Source organism: Thalassophryne amazonica, chromosome 14, assembly GCF_902500255.1.
Source record: "Thalassophryne amazonica chromosome 14, fThaAma1.1, whole genome shotgun sequence".
Classification (NCBI taxonomy): Eukaryota; Metazoa; Chordata; class Actinopteri; order Batrachoidiformes; family Batrachoididae; genus Thalassophryne; species Thalassophryne amazonica.
Window position 1 is genome coordinate 51,053,853 of NC_047116.1, and position 24,852 is coordinate 51,078,704.

Below are 24,852 nucleotides of genomic sequence, written 5' to 3' on the forward strand. Positions count from 1 at the left end.
TTTGTGGTTGTATTTTCACTGCCACTCCGGACGTCATTTAGCGTACAGTTGTCCGTCATGCGCGCATGTGTCAGGGGGACTAATTCAGTGAGATTCCATACGAAAAAATGTCGTCTTTTCGCCTGTTGTCGCACAATTTTGTGTCTCTGCCTCCTCTCTACTAGTTGTACATCTGAGATACGAGCCTGTCCTATACAGATCTTCCAAGTGCCTGGCTTCCCCGCCAGGTTCACTAGCATTGTTTTTGTCCACTTCCTCATCTGAATCTTCTCCTTCTGACCATTCTGGCTCTAACCTGTCAGGCTGTACACCTTACAGGTTTCTGACTTCATGTATAATAGCATTCAAGTAAAATATAGATTTCTGGACCTTTACGTATACCTTTAAACCAGTGATGTCCAAAGACATTCCACAAAGGCCCAAGAGGGTGCAGGATTTCTTTGCAACCACTGACTCCAGCACCACTGTTTTACACATAGCGACTTGAGTAGTTTGACATTAGATTAAATCAATATTCCATTCTAGGACTCATGTCATCTGGACTAACCACTCAAGTCAATGGTTGTGTGTTGCACAACGGGCCATCTAGTGAGGAAATATTACCTTGTGCACAGTGCATACTTACATACATATCTTGTTGAGCTTGCTTGGCCTTATCACTTAACAAAACAAATGCAATAAAGCAGTGTGCTCACTAGTTTCCTATTAAGTGAGAACTTGAGGCTATTGGTTTTGCTAACTTTTATTATTATTTATTTTTACCTACATTATTACATATGTTATGAATGTGTTAGTGCTTATTCTGTTTCCATAAACACTGGTGACCCGTACTTAAGTTCCCTGCTTAGAAATCGTATGAAATTCAGTGGCAAGATGGTTGGCTTTTTTTTTTTGGGCTTAGTCATGATGTCCAGAAGCATTTGTGTGTGTGTGTGTGTGTGTGTGTGTGTGTGTGTGTGTGTGTGTGTGTGTGTGTGTGTGTGTGTGTGTGTGTGTGTGTGTGTGTGTATGTTGTACCTTTATGAGGTATCTGTACTTGAGTGTGCTCATTTGCATAAGTTGAGTCAGAGAGAAATCCAGAAATGAGTCATAAAATTTCCCTGCCAGCAGATAAACAGACTTAGTGGCTCATAACTGAGTGCAAGAAAACAATAGCCTGCAAAGTAGAGCAATATTTGAATAAATTATGTTGTATAGTACTTTCAACAAAAACATTACTTTATTTTTTTTCTATGTCATCGTGGCAAACAAATTTTTTAGGGCCCCTTCACACATATCACAAAAGACGCAGAAACCAGAAGACAATCCACGAACCAAAAATGAAATGGTGAACAACGAAACATTCCACCAGATATTGGAGGAACGCATGTTTGGACAGGCGTGCACAAAACCGTGGTGATGGTTTTGTGCATGCTCATGTTCACGTGCATGAATGCAGTGCGAGCACGTAGCCTGCACAATGCCTGCAGCACATTTCAAAAAAGCTAGGATTTGGATATGGATAGGATATGTTTACCACTGTGTTGCATCACCTTTCCTTCTAACAACACTCAATAAGCATTTGGGAACTGAGGACACTAATTGTTGAAGCTTTGTAGGTGGAATTCCTTCCCATTCTTGCTTGATATATGACTTCAGTTGTTCAACAGTCCAGGGTCTCCGTTGTTGTATTTTGCGCTTCATAATGCACCACACGTTTTCAGTGGGCGACAGGTCTGGACTGCAGGCAGGCCAGTCTAGTACCTGCACTCTTTTACTATGAAGCCACACTGTTGTAACATGTGCAGAATGTGTCTTGGCATTGTCTTGCTGAAATAAGCAGGGACATCCCTGTAAAAGACGTTGCTTGGATGGCAGCATGTGTTGCTCCAAAACCTGGATGTATCTTTCAGCATTGATGGTGTCATCACAGATGTGTAAGTTGCCCATGCCATGGGCACTAGCACATCCCCATACCATCACAGATGCTGGCTTTTGAACTTTGCACTGGTAATAATCTGGATGGTCTTTTTCCTCTTTTGTCCGGAGGACATGACATCCATGATTTCCAAAAACAATTTGAAATGTGGACTCATCAGAGCACAGCACACTTTTCTACTTTGCATCTGCCCATTTTAAATAAGATTTGGCTCAGAGAAGGCGGAGGTGTTTCTGGATGTTGTTGATGTATGGATTTCCCGTTGCATGGTAGAGTTTTAACTTGCACTTGTAGATTAAACGACAAACTGTGTTAACTGACAATGGTTTTCTGAAGTGTTCCAGAGGCCACGCAGTAAGATCCTTTACACAATGATGTCGGCTTTTAATGCAGTGCCGCCTGAGAGGTCGAAGTCCTCTGATTATATTATGGACTGTAGATGAAGGAATCCCTAAATTCCTTGCAATTGAATGTTGAGAAACATTGTTCTTAAACTGTTGGACTATTTTTTCACACAGTTATTCACAAAGCGATGATCCTCACCCCATCTGTGCTTGTGAACACTTGTAGATGTAGCGACAAACTATGTTAACTGACAATGGTTTTCTGAAGTGTTCCTGAGCCCACACTGTAAGATCCTTTACACAATGATGTCAGTTGTTAATGCAGTGCCGCCTGAGGGATCGACGGTCACGGGCATTCAGTGTTGGTTTTTGGCCTTGCCGCTTACATGTAGAAAGTTCTCCAGATTCTCTGAATCTTCTGATTATATTATGGACTGGAGATGATAGAATTCCTTAATTCTTTTCAACTGAACATTGATAAAAATTGTTCTTAAATGTTGGACTATTTTTTCACGCAGTTGTTCACAAAGTGGTGATCCTCGCCCCATCTTTGCTTGTGAATGGCTGAGACTTTTGGAGATGCTCCTTTTATACCTAGTCATGACACTCACAATTAGTGTCCTCAGTTCCCAAATGCTTACTGAGTGTTGGTTTTTGGCCTTGCCGCTTACATGTAGAAGGTTCTCCAGATTCTCTGAATCTTCTGATTATATTATGGTCTGGAGATGATAGAATCCCTTAATTCTTTTCAACTGAACGTTGAGAAACATTGTTCTTAAACTGTTGGACTATTTTTTCCATGCAGTTCACAAAGTGGTGATCCTCGCCCCATCTTTGCTTGTGAATGGCTGAACCTTTTGGAGATACTCCTTTTCTACCCAGTCATAACACTCACCTGTTTCCAATTAACCTGTTCACCTGAGGAATGTTCCCAACAAGTGTTCTTTGACCATTCATCAACTTTCCCAGTCTTTTGTTGCCACTGTCCCATCTTTTTTGAAATGTGTTGCAGACATCCATTTCAAAATGAGCAAATATTTGCACAAAAACAATAAAATTTATCAGTTTGAACATTAAATATCTTGTCTTTGTGGTGTATTCAACTGAATATAGGTTGAAGACGATTTTCAAATGATTGTATTCTGTTTTTAGTTACATTTCACACAACGTCCTAACTTCACTGGAATTGGGGTTGTATAACCCTCTAGTTTCATGCTCTATGCAAGAGGCATGGTCAGCCCCCTAAGCCTCTGTGCTTTTGAACAAATCAAACAATGAGCCAGCCAGTTGAAGCAAGTGACCACATTATTCCACCCATGAACTTTGGAAATGGAATTGGTTAATTGATCTTTTTCTTTTAAAATGTTAAAATAAAAGTGAATTCGATAGACACTATTTTTTTTTTCCATTTTGTGACATTTGAAAGGTCCTATAGCTTTAATGAAAAACTTTACATTTACACTTTGTTTCATAGTGCTAAAGTGTCTGACAGCAGCTTCCTGCTTCTCACAGATTAAAGGTTTGAAAAAATGAATAAAATGAAGATGAAAGCTTGGCTACTGATGGTGTCATGGTTACTGATCATAGTTTTTAATATCTGCACCCAAGCCACCTGTTCTGTAAATCATCGCCAAGCTCCTTAAAATATATGTCAATCCAACACGTGAAGCAAAGTCAGCGTGTTAGCCTTCGCTTGTTTGGTATTTATGAAATTGGGGCATGTTCAGGCTTCATTAATCCTTGTCCTATTTATACTTTTTTATTATTAGTTTTTCAGTTCAATAATATTTATAATTGAAGTTATATTTAAGGAGAATCTACTGTTAAAATGCAAGTTTTTTTTAAAAAAATCCATAAACAAGACATTTTGAAAGTTAATCCAATCATGTTTAATAATCATGATTTCAGCTATTTGGCCAAAATAATTGTGATTGTACGTTTTGCCATAATCAAGCCTGTTATAATATTCATGTGCTGCAGTTCTTCAGATGTTTCATTCGGCTGACTGGAAATGTTGTCTTTGCTGTGGCATTAGAACAAATGTGTGAAAACTATAAGGATCCTCATACTTAGGTAATGAAATTCATGACCAAATTTGACAGTGAAGATGTTCATTGTGAGCATGGAGCCACCCATCTATGTATATTACACTGGATTATAATTTTAAATGTATCCCACATTCTTCCATTGATATTAATTTGCCAGATAAAAGCCTTGTGCCCAGATGATCCAGTGTGATTGTGAAGCGCTTCTTTTCAAGGGAAAACCTGATTATAGTCCACTTCAATAGCCTCTCAATCACACAATGCACTGCTTCTTTCAACCAAAAATCACTCACGCCTTGTGAAGAATTTTGAGTGAATAATACATTCCGAGAAATTCCCAAGAGGAACTGTTGTGACAGGAACTTTTGACAGTTTACTCTGGCTGCTTGGTGAGAACCTGAAAGGAAAGGGAGAGACAGAGAGACAGAGAAATGCTTTGTCCTTCATTATCATTAGTAGCAGTGTCTGATATGCTGCGGATTATCCAATGGTGCGTATAATCGAGGCTGTCTGTATGCTCAGACCAGCAGCTGAGAGTGACTGAATGGCTTGAAGAGAGTGTAGTTTATAGCAGGGATGTTACCGGGCGGTGGATCCCATTTAATATGCACCACGGTTCATTGGACACTCGTACGCTGTCAGGCTGTGAGCTTCGCTGAGGCATTTGTTAAATCTTTGAACAGAAGGTCAAAACTCTTGAATAAAACTGAACAGTCATGGCAGTGTAGGTTTGCTACTTTTCTTTGTAAAATGCACACACAGTTGACACAAACAAGTGCACACTTACATACTGTGCTTTTGACAGAACATTCAGATCTATTTTTGCTTGGTCTGAAGCTTTCCGCAGTCCACATTACAGTGTGACTTGACCCACACACACAAATGTGATCATATCTGCGTAATATAGAGTGCATCCGGAAAATTTTCACAGCGCTTCACTTTTTCCACATTTTGTTATGTTGCACCCTTTTTCCAAAATGGATGAAATTCATTTTGTTCCTCAAAATTCTATACACAATACCCCATAATGACAGTGTGAAAATGTTATGAGATTTTTGCATACTTATTTAAAAAAAACCCCTAAGAAATCACGTGAATATAAGTATTCACAGCCTTTGCCATGAATCTCAAAACTGATCTTACGTGAATCATTTCCACTGATCACCTTTGAGATGTTTCTGCCTTAATTGGAGTCCACCTGGGGTAAATTCAGTTGACTGGAGATGATTTGGAAAGGCACACCCATCTACATATAATAACCCAGTCTCACATTTTTTTTCGTGCTCCCGTCACGAAATGATTCAAATTTTTTTGACTTTTTTTTAAACTTACTATTACTAACCCTACGCCCACCCCCAACTCTAACCATAACCATAACCTAACCCTACTCCTTCCCCCAACCCTAACCATAACCACCAGTGACACATTTCTGCACTGTAGACTTCCATGTTTTGGCCCGATGTCTCGTTTCTATTGAACAGCGTGAAAGTTGGATTGGGTTGAACTTTGAAGGCAGCGGCCTGACAACAAGCAGCAATGCAAGCACCCGGTGGAGCGTCACGCCAGCTTGGTTTTTGACACATCGTGGTGTGTCCCAGTGTGAAAGGCCCTTCAATGTCACCAAGCTACCTGCTAACTGGTGATAATGGTGCTAACATATAAATCAAAATAATCACAAAATATCACCAAACAGAAATACGGGAGGATTGATTTCTTTGATGGTCCATTAGTACAGTTAAGCTGTATATTTGTAATAAAATGCTTAGAAGACCGAATGGAGTCCACAGCAGCTAGCGGCCACTGTTTGGGGGCCATAACTCGGAAACACAATTGTCACTCAAGGTGCTGTTTTTCCTGTGTCCACTAGATGGAAATCTTGTTTTTAACAAAAAAAAACAAAAAAAAAAACAAAGGGGGGGGGGGGGGGACTCAAAGCACATGCACTGCACTTCAGTTTGCTTTTACATTTTGTAAACACCATATGGTGGGCTCATAGAAAACACCAAAAGCTTCATAAGGCCACATTTTGCCCAGTGGAGGCTCCAGAAAAATTTTTTTTTTTTTTTGCAGGTGCTGTGGGGGAGCTTGGCATTTTTTTGAGGGTGCTATAAAATAGGCTTGTGTGTTGTGACAGCTCTCTGCTACACCTCTGCCACGTTCACGTGCATGCGTACACATAGCCACTTTCTGATCTGCGACAGTCAGTGAGGACATGCAGAATGAACAAAATCACACACACAAACAGTGCTTAATTTGTAAAGTGGGAGGTCTCGGAGCGCAGAGGATGGGTGGCTCCGGTGCAGAAAAAAAAAAGGGCGGGGGGGCTTGCGAACAATGCTGTGCGCCACACCGAAAATAAACTGGGCATGTATTGTAGGCCTAGTCACACCAAATCTGGATAGAGTACAAATTCCTCAGTGGTCCCTCGTTTATAGTGGGAGTTACGTTCTCCGCGTTCACACCGGGCGCGACGCAAGTGACTGCAGCCACAGGTTGCCATGTAATCCCTATGTAAGGACGCTTTTGGCGCCAAACTGCGCAGCGCGATGCGAGTGAAGAGATTTTGAGCATTTTGTGTGTTTGTGGCGCGATATTGCGTCACGTCACGTCGTGTTGCCCTCCTCCCCAAGTTTAAAAATCTGAACTTTTTCATCTCGTCACGATGACCAATCAGGGACTGAATATGTAGTGATTTGGAAATGTCTGGAGTTTGACTGAAGATGTGAACATGTTCTGTCTCTGGTAGCAGCCTGTGAGCAGGACTTATGTCTCTTTTGTCCTTTATTTCACAATCCTGACAGAGTTTTTGGAGCGAGCAGCAGCCCACAGCAGCGGGAAGCGAAGTTTCTTTTTCTTTTTTTTTTTAACGTGTGCGCGCGAGGGAATCATTCATGGAGATTATTTTACTTATTAACTACACAGATGTATAATAAAGCAAATGGTGACTGGTTTCTAAAGACAATTATGACAGAGTTTTTTTGGGAAAGAGTGAGGAGCAGCCTCACAGCAAGCCGCGGAGTTTCGTTCTTTTTTTTTTTTACGTGCGCGTGCAAGCGAATCGTCTGTGTGGAGAATATTTTATTAATTAACTACACAGATGTATAATAAAACAAATGTGACTGGTTTCTAAACACAATTATGACAGAGTTTTTTGGGGGAGCAGCGAGCTGCAGCAAGCAGCAGAGTTTTTTTGTTTTTTTTTAATTGTTTACAGGTGCACGCGTGAAGGGACAGTTGGTCCTCAAACTGGGTCCCGCAGAGGCGGAAGGCCCGCTGAAAGCGGCTGTCATCCAGACACAGCTCCTGCAGCAAATAATACTCTCTGTACTGGGAGCTTTTCACAACAACTTGCTCCGTGTGAAAGGTCCGTCATGATGACTTGACGCCGAGCGGAATGGAAGCTCCTCCTATTTGATGACGCACCGGGGCGAATTTTTGCAGCGAAAGTCCACCCAAGCAGAGCGACACACCGGGTGAAGGAGGCGCGTCCGTCGCCACGCGACCCCCGTGAATTTGTAGCGTCTGATCGCGCCCGGTGTGAATGCGGCAGAAATCCGTGAAGTAGCACTAGTTTTTACACTTATTATAGATGTTTTAAGGCTGTAAAACCCCTCACTACACACTTTTCTCAAACAGGCATTAACATTTTCTCACTTTTCTCTCTTGTGTAAACATTCTCTTTTTTCTTCTGTGCGAGAAGATTCTAAACAGACACACGCAGAACACAATGCGCGGCTCTCCCTTCACTCACTGCCTCTGGGGTACGGATGCGGGACCCGCAAAGAATCCAAGTCCTCTCTCGGTGGTCACGGAGCTCTGCGGGTACGGTCAACGTCCGGATCAAAACAGCGAGCGTAGCCTCTGGACCTGTTGCCAGATTTGACGCAATTCCGCACAGCAGACAGGAGGGCGGCGGTGTGATTGGCAGTGAGAGCAATCACGGTGATTTTTTTAAAATATTTTGTTAGTCAAGAGAAGTGGCGGATCACGGATCCAGTATAAATAGCTGGCGGAGCCAACGTCAGAGGTTCCGGCTTGCTCCCCCTCAAATTAAGCCCTGCACACAAACCTAGGCTACTGTTCAATACAAATATCCACAGACCTACACATGTAGCCTATAGCTTCAGGGAAAAAAATGACAACAGCAGACAGAGAGAAAATGTTTCACCTGCCATTCATGTCTTCATGACAGTACAATGCATGACTGTTGTGGTTAAGAGCAAAAGCATCAATGATTTATTTGCTGTCCAGAGGCCGTGTTCTCCGAGGGTTAACCCTCTGGGGCCATATACGACAGCTAAGACCAAGCTTTACTAAATTATAAGTAACTTTATAATGATATGGGATAGAAACTTACTTTTTTTTGCTGAAAGGTTAACTCCGCGTACTTTCGAGCCAGCCATTGGCCATCTTTGTACTCCGCATAGAAGCTGTGTGATGACATGCATAATGTGAGTGTCCAATCGGAATTCATTCACCGTCACATGGTTTTCCGAAATCCAATCATAGGGCAGATTTACCTCACGTGAAAAGTCAAAGATCATTTTCAGGAGTGATATGTTACTAGTTGGCCCATTTGAATAGCCCCTTGGGTGCTTCAATGAGTACATACTATTGAGCTCCAAATGCGCCCTGCGCCATTATGCACAGCGATCACTGAAAGCAGACGGAGCAGACGAGAGCCTCTGATGACAATCTCACGTGCTCAAACAAAGAGTGTGTAACTATCAGGATTGCTCCACTAGTTTGCATGTGAATGTTACTGGATAACTCTGTTGCTTTTACCATGAAGACAAAAAATGCATAGACCATTTTGTATATATTGTTCAAAATGTGCATTTGTGTTTATTGTTTGAACCTTTTTGTTGTACAGTCTTTCACACAAGACCTCAACTTACCTTTATAAAGTGTCAAAACAGTTGTTTATTATAATTTGCTCTGTGTTTTGAATAAACGTGTGTGGAAAATTATTTTCTACTTTACTTTTTCCTTCCTTATTTTTGATTGTAAACTTTTATTACACTTATAAAACACAACAAAACCATATATGTTATGAAAGCACAGGTTGTCCTGAAAAAAAAGAGACATAAAACTTGATTTTGGAATGCAGGGAGACCTGGACATTTATACCAGGTGAGTGAACTGTCCAAAAAATGCCCTCGGACCCCAGAGGGTTAATTGCCAGGAGTGGCAGATCAGTGGTTTGTCCATACCCACTGCTGTTCCTTAGGTAGTTCTTTAAGCCCCGTTTACACATAGACGGTAAGAGCTCCCGGAAGCGTCCCGCAAAGAGTTTTTGGCCGTCTTAAGGATCAAACACTGTTGTCAACGCCGGCACTAGGGGGCGTGGCTTAGTTCCGGCTTTATCGGGAATCGTTGAAAAAGTTATTCAACATGTCGAATAATTCCGGGAGCGCTCCCAGAGAATTTGCGTGACGACGGAGACAACGCGGACAACGGCGTTTGATACTTTTTAATCACCGTGTCATCCTGCTTCTTCTTGTAGTGCCGAAGTATACACCGCCGTAATTGGTGACTGGCGTTGTATCTCTAACCAATGGCGTGTAAAACAGCGATAGAGCCCACATCGGCGTCCTCAAAGGCGTTTTAACCGGCGACAGAGGAAGACAAAACGGCGGCGCTAGCGGACAGTATGTCTAAATGCCACCTCCCGGTTAATGGCGTTCCAAACGGCCGATAGGCGGCGGTCAATATAAAACGCTAGCGCACTGCATGCAGGCCTCTCACTCGCGGCCAGCTCCAGATATTTTTGCAGAGAAGCTCCAGTATGCCTCCTAAAAGTAAATTGGCAGCGGCAAGGACTTACCAAGAGGTCTGGTTCAGAAGCAGAGGAGAGGCCTGTGGTGGAGACGAGCAACACGTTGAGGAGGGAAAAAGGAAGGAGAATAAAAGGCTGAGAGATGAGCTGAGAGATGAGCTCCCTCCCCCTGCACTGACAGCTGCTTCAGCCTATTATACTCTGGGGGCGTTGCCTATATGCAAAAGTTCCTGGAGTAATGCAGGATTTGCCTGGATAAATCCAGCGGTACACAGGGCATTATCGGTGGCAGCAGAACACCGCCGTTCTCACGCGCATCTTAACCTGCAATTCTAAAGGATAGAACTGGGTATTAACCCCCGTTGCCTGACGTGTGCCGGATGCTACGGCGTCAAAACGCCGCTTTATTCGGCGGATTTAGCGGCGTTTTATCCGCGCATTTGCGGCTAGTACGGCACTCAAAACGCCGGTGAAATGCTCCGCCCCTTTCCACCACGAAACCAGCCGGAACTACAACGAACTTCAGTCTACGTACTGCCCGCCGACAAAACCGTCTATGTGTAACCTGGGCTTTAGGCAACACAGATTTCACTTCTTTCTGGTTCCACTCATGGATATTTGGGCAGCAAAAAACGATCCATTTCAGCAACTTGAAATAGACTACACTCACTACAGTATGATGACATCGTCATGGCATCATCGAACATTATGTTGTTTAACGTCTTGTTACACTCATTTTGTGTGAAACAAGCCATTCTGTTGATGAATATTTATTTTCTTTTACTAGTGCAGTGCCCGTAGGATGTTTTTATTTCTATTGAGAATTGGGAGCTTAAGTAGATTTTTCATGGTTGGTCGTATGAGGCTGTGTTTAAAGGTTGGATGTACAAAGAGGTATACTTACTCTTACATAGTTTTAACAGACAAAGTCTATGTTTGTTACGGCATGGTTGACACTGAGATACAAAGAGACAAACAGTTATTTTAAGAAAAAGATTGACATTCATCTAACATGGTCAGACATATATGCACACATAGAGATATAGGAAGGAATAAACAGGTTGTGTACATGAAGCACAAACATATACGTAGATGTGAATACAGCAGTTATTGATAATGTGACTCAGAGACATTTAGGTTTATTGTAAACGGTGTGGTTTGATTGATAACTATTCTGATTTTTTATATTTTGGCTTTTAGCAAGGACACTGCATAGTTGAAAACCATTCCACTAATTTGAAAGTAACACGACTGATAACTTTTGCTTTTTTGGCCATTGGGGAAAAGCAAAAACAGTAATGCAACAGCATGAATTTTAAAAGTGTTTTGAAGGCTCAATCTGGTTAGATTTCTTTTTTGTGGTAAAGGGTATGTATGGTAAAATGTTGTAATAACTAAGGATGAATCGGTTTCAGCCACATGCGTGTGTGAGAATGTCCGATTGAACTCATGTTTTTTCTTTTGTTCAATTAAAAAAAAAATTGGTTTGAACTTTGACCACGTCAGCCTGCCGACAAGCGGCAATGCGCACTCCCGTCAGAAGCATCGCGTCAAAAGCCGAGCTAAAGCGAAGCTTCTGACGCCTCTAAAAAGCAACACGTCCCATTGAAAATAACACTTGTTGACGCCTGTGATGCTTCCGACGCGTGAAAGGCCCATTAATCTGCAATAATGAGCTTGAAATAGTGCTGATCAAAACAATGATGATAAAATCTATATCGGATTCCTGATCGGGATGCAACGTCCGATTTCGATCAAGTCTGAAACCACGTGATCAGGCCCGATTTCCGATCACGTGATCAGATCGGAACATCCCTAGTAATAACTATGAATTTGTTATCCATCATGGTTATGCTGTTGCATTGGTGTAAACACAAACTTTGTGTTTTTAAACAAATTGTAAAGTTTTGAATAATTTGATGTAGGGCAGAAATTGGGATGGTAGATACAGCGAAGCTGTTGCAGAACAGTGAGGTTGTGTGTGTGCACATGTGTGTCTGTGTGTGTGTGTTGGGGGTAGTGGGCGGGGGTAGATGGGGTGGGGTGCAATTGCCCTGCACTCAAAACCTATTATAGAAGTGAGGACATGCAAACAGTATGACATTTCATAGCAGATTAATCATTTTCTCTCAGAGTTTGGCTGATGAAAACACCTCTAATTGCATCCGGAATCACAGAGGACTGTTTCAGCTGCAACTTCTCCCTCTCTCTCTCTTTCTCTCTCTCATGTGCTTCATGATGTGGAGAACACATTTGGAATAGTCTAAAAGTAAATCATTTGTAAATTTATATTGTAATAGCTTGGTAAAACATTTACATGTTCATTGCTTCTTATGAGTATCTGTAAAATTATGTCTATGATAGATTTAACATCTCGTCATAATAGCCCAGATAAGCTGCACTGTGGTGCGGTGCGCTGATGCAATGACTAGCACTGACACTCAGTGTTTTTGAATTGTTTGTGCATTTATGTGAAGTTTACATTATTAATATGTGACAGAGGTTTTGAACATTTCCAAATTTTCTTATTTGTGAGCCCCTGCATACACAGCATACAGAGCGCCTGACGTGGGCAAAAGGCATAAACAGAAAAGCAGGTTTGACTTATGGTTTTGATTTTGATTTAAAAACCAAACTAATTCCGGATGGTTTATATATATTAACGTTAACTGTCATTTTTACAAAGTGAAAATATCACAAATATCTTTTAGTTTTAAAGTAATGCACTGATTCTGATTGTTTGTGCATTAAAACTCACAGATGTCCAAAGGCATTGTGGGAAATTGAGCCTGCTCATCACTGGTTGCTTGTAAAAAACAACAACAACAAAAAAACACACAAGTTACTGTAACGTGTGTTGGTTTTTACAATAAATCTGTATTTGAAAATATGCAATTTTTTATTTGGAAAAAACGCAAGCATGTACAAACATGCACTGCTTTGAATAGTAAAGAAGATGTAGACATGAAAATAAAATGAAGAAATAGCCTACTTACAGATGAGATTCCTGAGAGATTGAGGCGTCCACAGTAGGTGACATCAATAAAGGTTTTGAAAATAAATCCCCCAAAAACCTCATAACAAAGGATGCACACCATAGTCCCATGCCAAGCCATATCCAAAAGCTGAGGCTGATCTGACAAACAGTCAGAGAGATATGTGAGCCACATACACACACACACACCACACACACACACACACACACACACACACAACACACACACACACACACCACACACACACACACACACAACACACACACACACACACACTATGTATGTTGCTCTATACACAGATGGTTCACACACAACTATTCTTCTAAACCCAATTTAGAAGAATCATTTTCCTTGCATTAAAAATGACAGCCTGGTAAGGTTTCAGCCTAAAAGTTATCAAAAAGTCCAGCAAAAAACTTGTTTTGTTGCTGTCATTATGGCAAAAGTGAAAAACCTTGAACTGTTATTTCCAACTAAGCCCCCCTACATTGCTGCTACATGATCGAGCAGCAGCTGAGCTGAATGTGGCATAAAGGACGAATTATACTCTCGTGTGAGCAGTCTACAAGGACACAACACATCATACCACATGATGGGTGGACCTCCCTAAAGCACGGGTGGTGGTATTTCCGAATGTTGCATCATTAACAAATCAGTACAACGTTTGCAGCACGGCGAAAAATGTTGTCCTTGAAGAAAGCCGATGTATGAGCTTGACAAGAGACGATGTGGAATCTATAGCACCTGCCTCCCTTAGGTTAGCTGAACAATACACAGTTGCATGTGTACATGTGATATGGCTTGCTAATATTCAGTCACGTCCATAAGTATTTAGACATTGACCTTTTTTGCCATTTCAGCTACAGATAGATTAATAAATTACATAAATTGCAGCTGTACCTTGTGTAGGTTTTTATTTTTTTTTTTATTTTTTATTTTTTTTTTTTTAAGGTTTAATTCAGCAATTTAGCAACAAAGCGTTCCTTTTTGGAATTATTGCCAGACTAGTGAGGGAAGACACCAAGCTGAAGGAGTTGTCTTCTGTAGCTGTGATGGGAGAAAGTACGCAAAGCTCAACTTTTGACTGCACCAGCAGTCACATCTTCATGGTGTAGTGGAATAGGAAGGATTTTAACACAAGAAAAAAGGTTAAATCTAGGCTTATCTGTCTCACATGCTTTCTGAAATTTCATTTGCATTTTTCAGAAAAGCCTCCTTTATGCTGCTACACTATGAAGCTGTGTAACTGGTGACACAGCAGACAAAAGTCGCACTATACAAAGTTAATCCACTCACAACCACAGAAGCCTATAACTTCTTCAGAGTTGTCTGGGTGCCTTGGTGGCCTCCCTCTCTAGTCTCCTTTTGTAATTCTGAAATAGTTAATGTGACATTTCTGTTAAATCAAACAGCTTCACAGTAAAATTAATTTTGTTTAAAATTCAAGTTTTCTGTATGTCCATTAGAAAACATTAAGGTTACTCATTTTCAGTGGCACCTCTAGTTTTAAATCTGCCTTCATCTGTGCATCTGTTGTCTGCTGGCTCAGATCTGATCACAGAAGGGAATGGTTCAGTGTTATCAAGCTGTATCACAAGTAGCAATATCGTGAATCACTCTCACTCAGACATGTATTGTCCAGCAATCAGTGTCTGCTTTGATGCTTTGCTTTGAAGCTGATTTGATGGAATAGAAGGCCTACCCAGACACAAGAATGGCCTTCATTTATGTAGCAATTTGCTTAATTTTAACAAAAAGCATAAGTGAAATCAGGAAAAAAGCATATGATTGAAGAAGGGATCCAAAAAATGTCAGTAAATATTAGTCAGCAGAGGTAAAATAAAAAATTACCTCAAAAGGCACAATCTCAAAATAGACATCAAGATTCAAAATGCAGGATTTCAAATTGCACTTGCTCTAAGAAATACTTTAAATACACAGGTACAGATCAGCATTATTTATTATTTAGTGTCTTACATAATGACCAACAGAAAGAGCAGGTAGATCAAGGGGACAAGGGGTTGTGTTGTCAGTATGTACAGTAGACCTGGGTTCAAGTCCTGGTTGTACTACTTGCCTCTGACCTCCTACAAGACACTTCATCCCCATGTTTTCAGTCCACCTTACTGTAAGTGAGTAGTGGCCTTGGCTGGGGGAGGTAACGTGTATTGAACTGGTGTCCCACCCTGGTGCAGTTGTAGACTCTCCTATGATTCACAGTATTGAAAGCACTGGGACTGATGGGCCTCATGGCACATATAGGAGTTACTACATTCTTCCTCTACATAGGCAGCCTGTGGCATCAGTAAGGGCCCCTTCACAAATTGTGTGAATTTGGTCAAATTATGGGGAAACAGCAAAAAACAGTTCAAATTAGCATACCACAAACATCGTGGTCTCTTTCAAGCAGGAACAAAGTGCGAGCTGCTGCAGCTGCTCCCCCTTTGGGACGGGCTGCACCACATCACGCTGCTGATGTGGAGGAAAATAAAATAAAAAACACCTGTATAATTAGTGAGTATCACTGGGTTGACATAAATAATGCATAAAAGGGGACACAATACAGAACCCTGTGGTTAATCCTGGTTAAAAAAACATGCCACTCACGGGATTTGAACCCGCACGCTCTGACTACCAGATGGAAACTTTACCACTGCACCAAAATCACTGTCTCATAACAGAAGGGTGAAATGGTTAAAATCAACAAGCAGATAAACGTATTTTGTAAAAAAAAGAAAAAAAAAGTGCTGTGATAACTGACCAAATGGCATTTGGTATGGCGTATTTCTGCTGATATGTGACTTAAAGTGGTGTGTTTGTCATACTATTGGCCTGTCATATGGTGTTGTGGTGCGCCGCTCACTGTCCTGTCAGACATACGTGACGTTCAGATCGCCTGCTGCATGTCCATATTGGGGACAAAATACAATATGTTCGGGCCCCTTCACATATAACACGATTGAAGCCAAATGTCACATGAAGGAGGAATCGCATGCCACTCGTGAAAAATCCGAGCCACCTCAAATGTCTCGTACAGTTGTCATCACAACCATTCAAAAGACGAAAGACAGCGAGTGCCCTGTGAGCGCCCATTCAACCCCCTCTCAGCAGGTTGGCCAAATTCTAGCTGCCACACATGAACATCCAACACTATTTGCTGGACCCTTAGAAAAGGCGGGGCACAAGAGTAAAGTGCAGATGACCACATTCTATAATAAATAAGATTATTTTATATAGTGCTTTTCCATCTGAATCAGAAGCTCAAAGCACATTACAATGATGCCTCACATTCACCCACACCAATGTCAGGGTGCTGCCATGCAAGGCACTCACTACACACTAGGAGCAACATGGAGATTAGTGACCTCACCCAAGAGCCCTTCTCTCACCAGACGAGAGTTTGAACCCAGGGCCCTCTGGTGTTAAGCCCACTGCTTAACCACTACACCATCACTTCCTCGATTAGACAAAGAGATATAGACAGACAGATAAATTAAACTGCTCATATTACATAGCCACTGTCAGCCAACGCCCTTCAACATCAATCCAAAAATCCTCTTATCATCCAGCAGGTGGCACACATCTGTGGGACACCACACAGGCACAAGTTCCCTTTTTTTAACTGATCTGTTGCATCAAAGTCCACCAAATTATGAGTTTGTCCACATTATATGCACTTTCATTTTGCTAAATTAGACAATGACAGCATTCATTGTTTTTACGTTTTCATATTAAATGGGAAAGGATGGATATTATCCAGGTATTCACTCACAGCATTCTACATAATACATGACTAGGCTTTTCAAAAGAATACGTTCACAATTTCTTACAGAGGAGATCATTATCACATTTGGAATATGTGGAAAAACATTCAAGTTTTAACAAAAGATTCAGGCCAAAGGTTTACTGTTGCAATGCAGAATTGAGGACCTTGTTTTTTTTTTATTATTTTTTCGCTCGAAAACATTCAAGCGAAAACATTCGCTCGACAGCTCGAATGTTTTCACAGACATTCAAGCTGTCTGTGGAAACTGTCTATGTGCCCCACGAGTGTGCCGTTTCCAAGCAACACATATACGAGGTCTATTAGAAAAGTATCCGACCTTATTATTTTTTTCAAAAACCATATGGATTTGAATAACGTGTGATTACATCAGACATGCTTGAACCCTCGTGGGCATGCGAGAGTTTTTTCACGCCTGTCGGTTATGTCATTTGCCTGTGGGCAGTCTTTGAGTGAGGAGTCGCCCACCCTCTAGTCGATTTTTTCATTGTTTAGGAATGGGTCAGAGACTGCTGCTTTGTTTGATCAAAATTTTTTCAAAACTGTAAGGCACAACTGAGTGGACACCATTCGATAAATTCAGCTGGTTTTCGGTAAAAATTTTAACGGCTGATGAGAGATTTTGGTCTGGTAGTGTTGCCGTAAGGACGGCCCACGGCGCCTGACGGCGATCTGCGCTTTGAGGCAGCAGCGTCTCGCCGTTTCAAGTTGAAAACTTCCACATTTCAGGCTCTGTTGACCCAGTAAGTCATCAGAGAACAGAGAACTTTCAGAAGAAGTCGGCATGAGGAGTTTATTCGGACATTCCATTGTTAACGGACATTTTGTAATGAAAGAACGTGCGGGCAGAGTCGCATGCGGGCCGGACCCGACTGCGGGGGTCGCGACAGGAAAAACACCTCCGTGTTGGAAACCTTAACGGACAAGTTGGAACATGCCCAAGCTGTTAAACAATTTCTCAGTTACTCACTTGTTGAAAGCCATCAAAAGCCGCCTGAATTTTACAAATGGTTTTCAACACGGAGGTGTTTTTCCTGTTGCGGCACACACAGATTCATCGAGTCGTCACGGAAACGACTCGGCGAATTTGCGCGCACATCTTTCATTACAAAATGTCCTTAAACAGTGGAATGTCCGCATAAACTCCTCATGCTGGCCTCTTCTGAATCTTCTCTGTTCTCTCACGATGTCCTGGGTGAATTAAGCCTTAAATTAGGATGTTTTCAGCTTGAAACAGGCCGACGACGGCGCCTGGAAGCGCTGCAGGACGTCCCGCTCCGTGGGAAGTCCTTACAGCGACAGAAACACCCCATAATCTCTCATCAGCTGTTAAACTTTTCACCGAAAACCAGCTTAATTTCTCGAATAGTGTCCACTCGGATATTCCTCACAGGTCCAGAAAAAAGTTTGATAAAGCAACGCGCCATCTCGAGCAGAGTGTGAAAAAGGAATTCAGCCGAGGAGCGGGACCACATCTCACTCAAGGCCTGCCCACATAGAAATGACGTCACCGACACGCATGAAAAAACTCACGCATGCGCACGAGGGTTCAAGCATGATTGGTGTAATCGCATGTCAATCAAATCCATATAGTGTGTGTGGCGTGCGGGGAAGAGCACACTTGCATGACATGCTGATAATTATGTATAGACACAATCAAATGGGGACGTATGAGTGCACACAGCATGGCAAGGTGCCTCTCAGCTGATCACCAGCCAGTCACTCACTGAGAGCTGTAAATGACGTCTCAGTGCACACGACGTGTTAAATTAAAAACACAGAGAACACAGCCAAGACAAGTGTGTGTGTGTATATATATATACACTACAATAACTACATACACAATTACATAACAAATAATTATAACTAAAATAAATAATCACAGAACAAAGAAAGAGAGAGTGACACTTTGTTCTGTGCGCTGATCGAAAAGGTGGGCATGTCCATTGAAGCTACTGCTGTTGAGATCTGTGGACCTGCAAGTCACAGCTGGAGAACACATCAACCCAGTCTCACAGCAAGTTGTGATTCAGCAGCACAAAATGTACATTAATCTATTGGTTCAAGATATTGTGATGAAAAGCGCCTCATTTTTGTCATGGCAGCACGGCTTCATTCTAATTCATTCCGTGATGGCTGCACGAAATTAAAAGTAAAGTGGGGGGGGGGGTCAAGGTGGTTAGGGTGGGGGGAAGGAGTAAGATTAGGCTATGATTAAGGTTAGGGTTAGGGGTAGGAGTAGGGCTAGTAATAGTGAGTTAAATAAAATCGTCACAAAAAATTTGACTCATTTTGTCATGGGAGCATGAAGAAAACTGCGACTGGGCTGAACACATACCATGTTTTCAAGGACATGACCTTACAACTCTCCACCATGAGGTGCATCCATGTGCTTGTTGTCCTCACGTGGAAATACATAAAAACATATATCGCCTTTGCAACGGGCTGGAGTGGCCACACAGCTGGCACTGGCAGGCTGTGCCAGGTGAAAAGGACCATCTGATCATGTGAACACTCAGCTGGCAATCTGAATGTCACGTCACCCACATGAGCTATGATCCACATAATGCAGTGTCCTTCAGCTCACCACTTGCTAGGCACGCACGCAGGGCCGGCTGGACATGTCAGGCCAGCACATATGGAAATGATAAGAGCACACTGCTTCATTCTTCTTTCTTCTTTATTGTTTATTTCATGAGGACAATGCACATTAATGAAAACTTTGTACATTTTTATGCCTTAGTGTGAATATGCCAGATTTAGCTAAAAGCTACTTTCCATCTGTAGTCCTCAGACACACAACAACAAACAATAATTAAAAAATAAATTAAAACAAAACATGAGATTATGTACAATGCATCTCACCTGTGTTGACAGGTTTGATTATTTTTGAGCCATTTTTTAAGCTCATTTTTAAAAGCACTCAGGCTGGGACTGTCTCGTATAATTGTTGGAAGGCTGTTCCAGTTTGTACAACCCTTCACAGTGATGGTGTTTTGTCCTGTGGCAGTTCATCTGAGGGGCACCTCACAGTCCCCTCTAGGAGCAGACCGAGTCCTGAGGTTAGGATCTCTATGTCTAATAAATTCCTCCAGAGGAGGAGGGGCGAGACCATGGAGAGTTTTGCAGTTGAGCTATGCACGCCAAGCACGTCATTTCATGACTGTATGTCTATGACCATGGGTCATATACAGAGGAACAGAAGGTTCATACTTGTGTTGTCAGCTCGATAAGAGGGATTACATACTATAAATTAATTTTGTTCATGGTATGTGGTTTTTATTTTTTCCCCCCAGCAGCGGTGCGATGTGGTGCCACAAGTTCCATGTGGTGCCACACATCGCCATGGTATCGTGCACACCTGTGCGACTGTGTGTCCCTCCCGACAGCAGGTGGAATGTTTCAAGGCTCCCCCTTTCATTTTTTATTTGCAGATTTTTGGCCGGTTTTATGTGTGAAGGTGGCCTTCCAAATGTTTGCACCTTTTACAGAAACACAGTGACTATTTTTTTAAAGTATTTCAAGTCTTTAATTTATCAAATAGCAATGTTCCTCTCAAATTATAACTGGAGTCCATTTTAAACAGGCTTTGGACATGTTGAGGTAGAAGTTTGTTTTTTGCTTTATACATGGTTTGAATTGTAATATAATCAACTAAGTCCTTGGACTTAAGAATATTTATACAAAGTAAATCTCACTATCTGAAAATCAAGTTAGCCTGACATCAGCATGTACACATGCTGCTGCTTTGTGTGTGTGTGTGTGTGTGCACGTGTGTTTAGGGGTGAGGCAGCAAATCCAAAACTCAGTAGAGCACCAAGCACCAAAATAGAGTCAGTCATGCTTCCACATAAAAACACAATTAAACTGCTAAATATGAAGATTTATCTGCACTAAAGAGGGAAAAATATCTTCCACAAAGCTGGCTTAGAGAATTTTATTAGTAATGACCAGTTACAATGTGCTAATTCACAAGACTCGAATGCTCAAACATGCAGTCATTTACGAAGACTAAATGAAATGAAATGGATAAGTCGAGAGCTTGAGATTTGACAAGATTAACACGATAATAAGGTGTCAACACTGTTTGAAACAGATAAACTCAGCGTGGATGGCCAAGCAGACGAAGGTTCCACGTCAGATTTCAGATGAATGCACAAATAGGTGCTGTGGTCTGAAAAAAGATTATGCTCTAAATTTTCACTTTTGTTGCTTAAAAAAATGGCAAAATTATCATTTATACTGTCACTCCATTTCAAAGTAGTGCCTATATGTTGGGAAAGTGTAGGTACACGGACCCACAACAGGGGGCGCAAATGAACGGACAATGGAGGAAGTCAAATAACAACACTTTACTGTTGTGAATGGGCACAACAAATACAACAGATTACAACAATGGACAAAAAGCCAAATCACAAAAGGTGTCGTGTGGGCAGGCTCGAAGATAGGAGACGTCTGTCCAAAGCAGAACCGGAACCACACGATTTCCTCTGCCACCAGACCCCGGGAATACTGGAGCCGCCAAGTCCCGAATTCCCAGGTGGCCACTGCCTCCGCGTGTCGGACCTGGTACTGCTGGCGAGGAACAAAGAACAATTAAATGTGGGCGCGTTTGCACCCAGCAATCCGCATGCAGGAAAACTACCTCCACCTCTGTTGGAAAAGGAGTCTGTTATACAACGCACAAAATGTCACAAAAGGTTACTGTCACACAGTTAGCTGAGAATGTTACCTTCCAGGTAGAACGATATCTCGGCAAAGAGGTGGAGACGTTGTCCTGCTGATGTACCCCTTGCTGATCAGATGATTGGTAACAGCTGTTGCAGGTGATGCGTGACAGCTGTCACCCTGGCTTGCTCCTGTGAGGCGGCTGCGCCCTCTGGTGCCTGAAGCCCCGCACTCCAGACAGGGCGCCCTCTGATGGTGGGCCAGCAGTACCTCCTCTTCTGGCGGCCCACACAACACCTATATATATATATATATATATATTATATATATACGAAGGATGTCCAATAAAGTATAGGTCCTTTTTATTTTTTTTAAAAAAACTATATGGGTTTCATTCATATGTTTTTACATCAGACATGCTTGAACCCTCGTCGCATGCGTGAGTTTTTCCACGACTGTCGGTGACGTCATTCGCCTGTGAGCACTCCTTGTGGGAGGAGTCGTCCAGCCCCTCGTCAGAATTCCTTTGTCTGAGAAGTTGCTGAGAGACTGGCGCTTTGTTTGATCAAAATTTTTTCTAAACCTGTGAGACACATCGAAGTGGACATGGTTCGAAAAATTAAGCTGGTTTTCAGTGAAAATTTTAACAGCTGATGAGAGATTTTGAGGTGATTCTGTCACTTTAAGGACTTCCCACGGTGCGAGACGTCGCAAAGCGCTCTCAGGCGCCATCATCAGCCTGTTTCAAGCTGAAACCTCCACATTTCAGGCTCTATTGATCCAGGACATCGTGAGAGAACAGAGACGTTTCAGAAGAAGTCGGTTTCAGCATTTATCCGGATATTCCACTGTTAAAGGAGATTTTTTTAATGAAAGACGTGCGGACGGGTCCGCGCGTCGGGACGCAGCCGGCGCGGTGCGGCGGCACAGGAAAAACACCTCCGTGTTGATAACCATTTGTTAAAATCCAGTTGGCTTTTGATGGCTTTCAGTGGAGTGAGTATATGAAAAATTGTTTATCAGCTGGAGATGTTCCAACTTGTCCTTAAGGCTTCCAGCAGAGGTGTTTTTCCTGTGACGGAGCATCGTGGCGGCTGCGAGCCGACGCTGCAATCCGCCCGCACGTCTTTCATTAAAAAAATCTCCTTTAACAGTGGAATATCCGGATAAAATGCTGAAACTGACTTCTTCTGAAACTTCTCTGTTCTCTCACGACGTCCTGGATCAACAGAGCCTGAAATGTGGAGGTTTTCAGCTTGAAACAGGCTGATGACGCCGCCTGAGAGCGCTGCGCGACGTCTCGCACCGTGAAAAGTCCTTAAAGCAACAGAATCACCTCAAAATCTCTCATCAGCTGTTAAAATTTTCACTGAAAACCAGCTTAATTTTTCGAACCGTGTCCACTTCGATGTGTCTCACAGGTTTAGAAAAAATTTTGATCAAACAAAGCGCCAGTCTCTCAGCAACTTCTCAGACAAAGGAATTCCGACGAGGGCTGGACGACTCCTCCCACAAGGAGTGCTCACAGGCGAATGACGTCACCGACAGGCGTGGAAAAACTCACGCATGCGCACGAGGGTTCAAGCATGTCTGACGTAAAACATATGAATGAAATCCATAGTTTTGAAAAAAATAAAAGGACCTATACTTTACGGACAGACCTCGTATATATATATGTGTGTGTGTGTGTGTGTGTGTGTGCGTGTGTGTGGGGGGGGATTGTCTGGCACTGTTTTTGCAGATCTGCTTGAAGCTTGCATTACTTCTTTGCAAACTTTATGACCAATGTTTGTGAAAATCAACTCATGCACATTTTGAATATTGCTACTAATATTTGAATAAACATGCAAATGAGCAGCATTAAAAAAATCATCTGGCCCTAAGAAGGATGGGTTTTGAACATAGTCTTACTTTTGATTCTGTTGTGGAGAACTGTTTTGTTGTGTCATTTTGGTCCTTTTTTTTAACACTGAATCATTCAGATCCATTGATAAACCAGTATAAAAGCCCCCTGACAAACTGAGGGTACACAGAAATCTGACCCATCAGAGGTAAAGGAGGGATGCCACCTGTGAATGATTAGCTGTCTGCAGATGTGGGGAAGGAGCTGTCTTCATGCTGCTTCATTTCTCTATAAAAATGCGAGATAGTGAATGTGGTGTCTAGACATCTTTATTGATTGTTTTTCTTTTTAGGCTGTATTTTTAAACCCATCAGTAAATGCTTAAAAAAAATATATATGTGATCAGAATTCCCCACAAGCAATCATATATATATATATATATATATATATATATATATATATAAATATATATATATATATATATATATATATATATATATATATATATATATATATATATATATATATATATATATACTCGACCTGCTTGTCTGTCCATGAGTCTTGTCAGCACAACTCCTTCTGAAACATTCCATGGATTTCAGTGAAACTTCTCACAGTGGTAGTGAAGATATGCATGAAGGATAATTTATTTCCAACATTTTCACTGGAGGACAATTGGAATTTTGTGTTTAACTGATGCAACACCTTATATTGAACTTAAACAGCAACTCCACTTAAACCGTTAAACTGTTCTATTTCTATGAATCTTTACACAAAAGCAGCACACCATGTCAACATGTGCATGAAGGAAAATATATCTGGTCCAATGTTCCAAATGTATCTGTCTGTGTCAGCCCATCGATAGACTGGCAGCCTGTCCAAGGTGTACTCCACCTCCTACACAGTGACCGCTGGGATAGGATCAAACACCTATAACCCTTAACTAAGATAAGCATCTTCAGAAAATGGGAGGATAGAAGTGAAGCTCCTCCTAACCCGCTTTATGGATTTTAATGAAACTTCACACCATGGTAGCACACCACATGTAGATGTGTATGAAGGACATCTTCAAGGGGAGATAATTAGAATTTCTTTGTCTTATATATGTAGAAATACATGTACAGGTGTTGTCCAGTTTGTTAATTCAGGTATTGCATCACAAAAGATTTCTATGACTGATATATAATATGTGCAATTGACTAGTGTGGCAGAGCAGGTTAATCATTTTGTGAGCCTTATTATCATTATCATCGTCATATCTTATCAGACCAGACTGACAGTCATGATTTTGCTGATGGTGTAGCATTTTTTTTTTTAGATCATTTTCAGTGGCAATTATGCTTAGGGGGCAGTGTGCTTTTATGTGGACCAGGTCTTGTTGGGGTTCTCCACAGTTGCAGCTGCTATCCCTCACCAAATTTTTTCCCTGTTTTACATACTTTTCATTTCAGTATAATTTCAGTCTTTAGTAA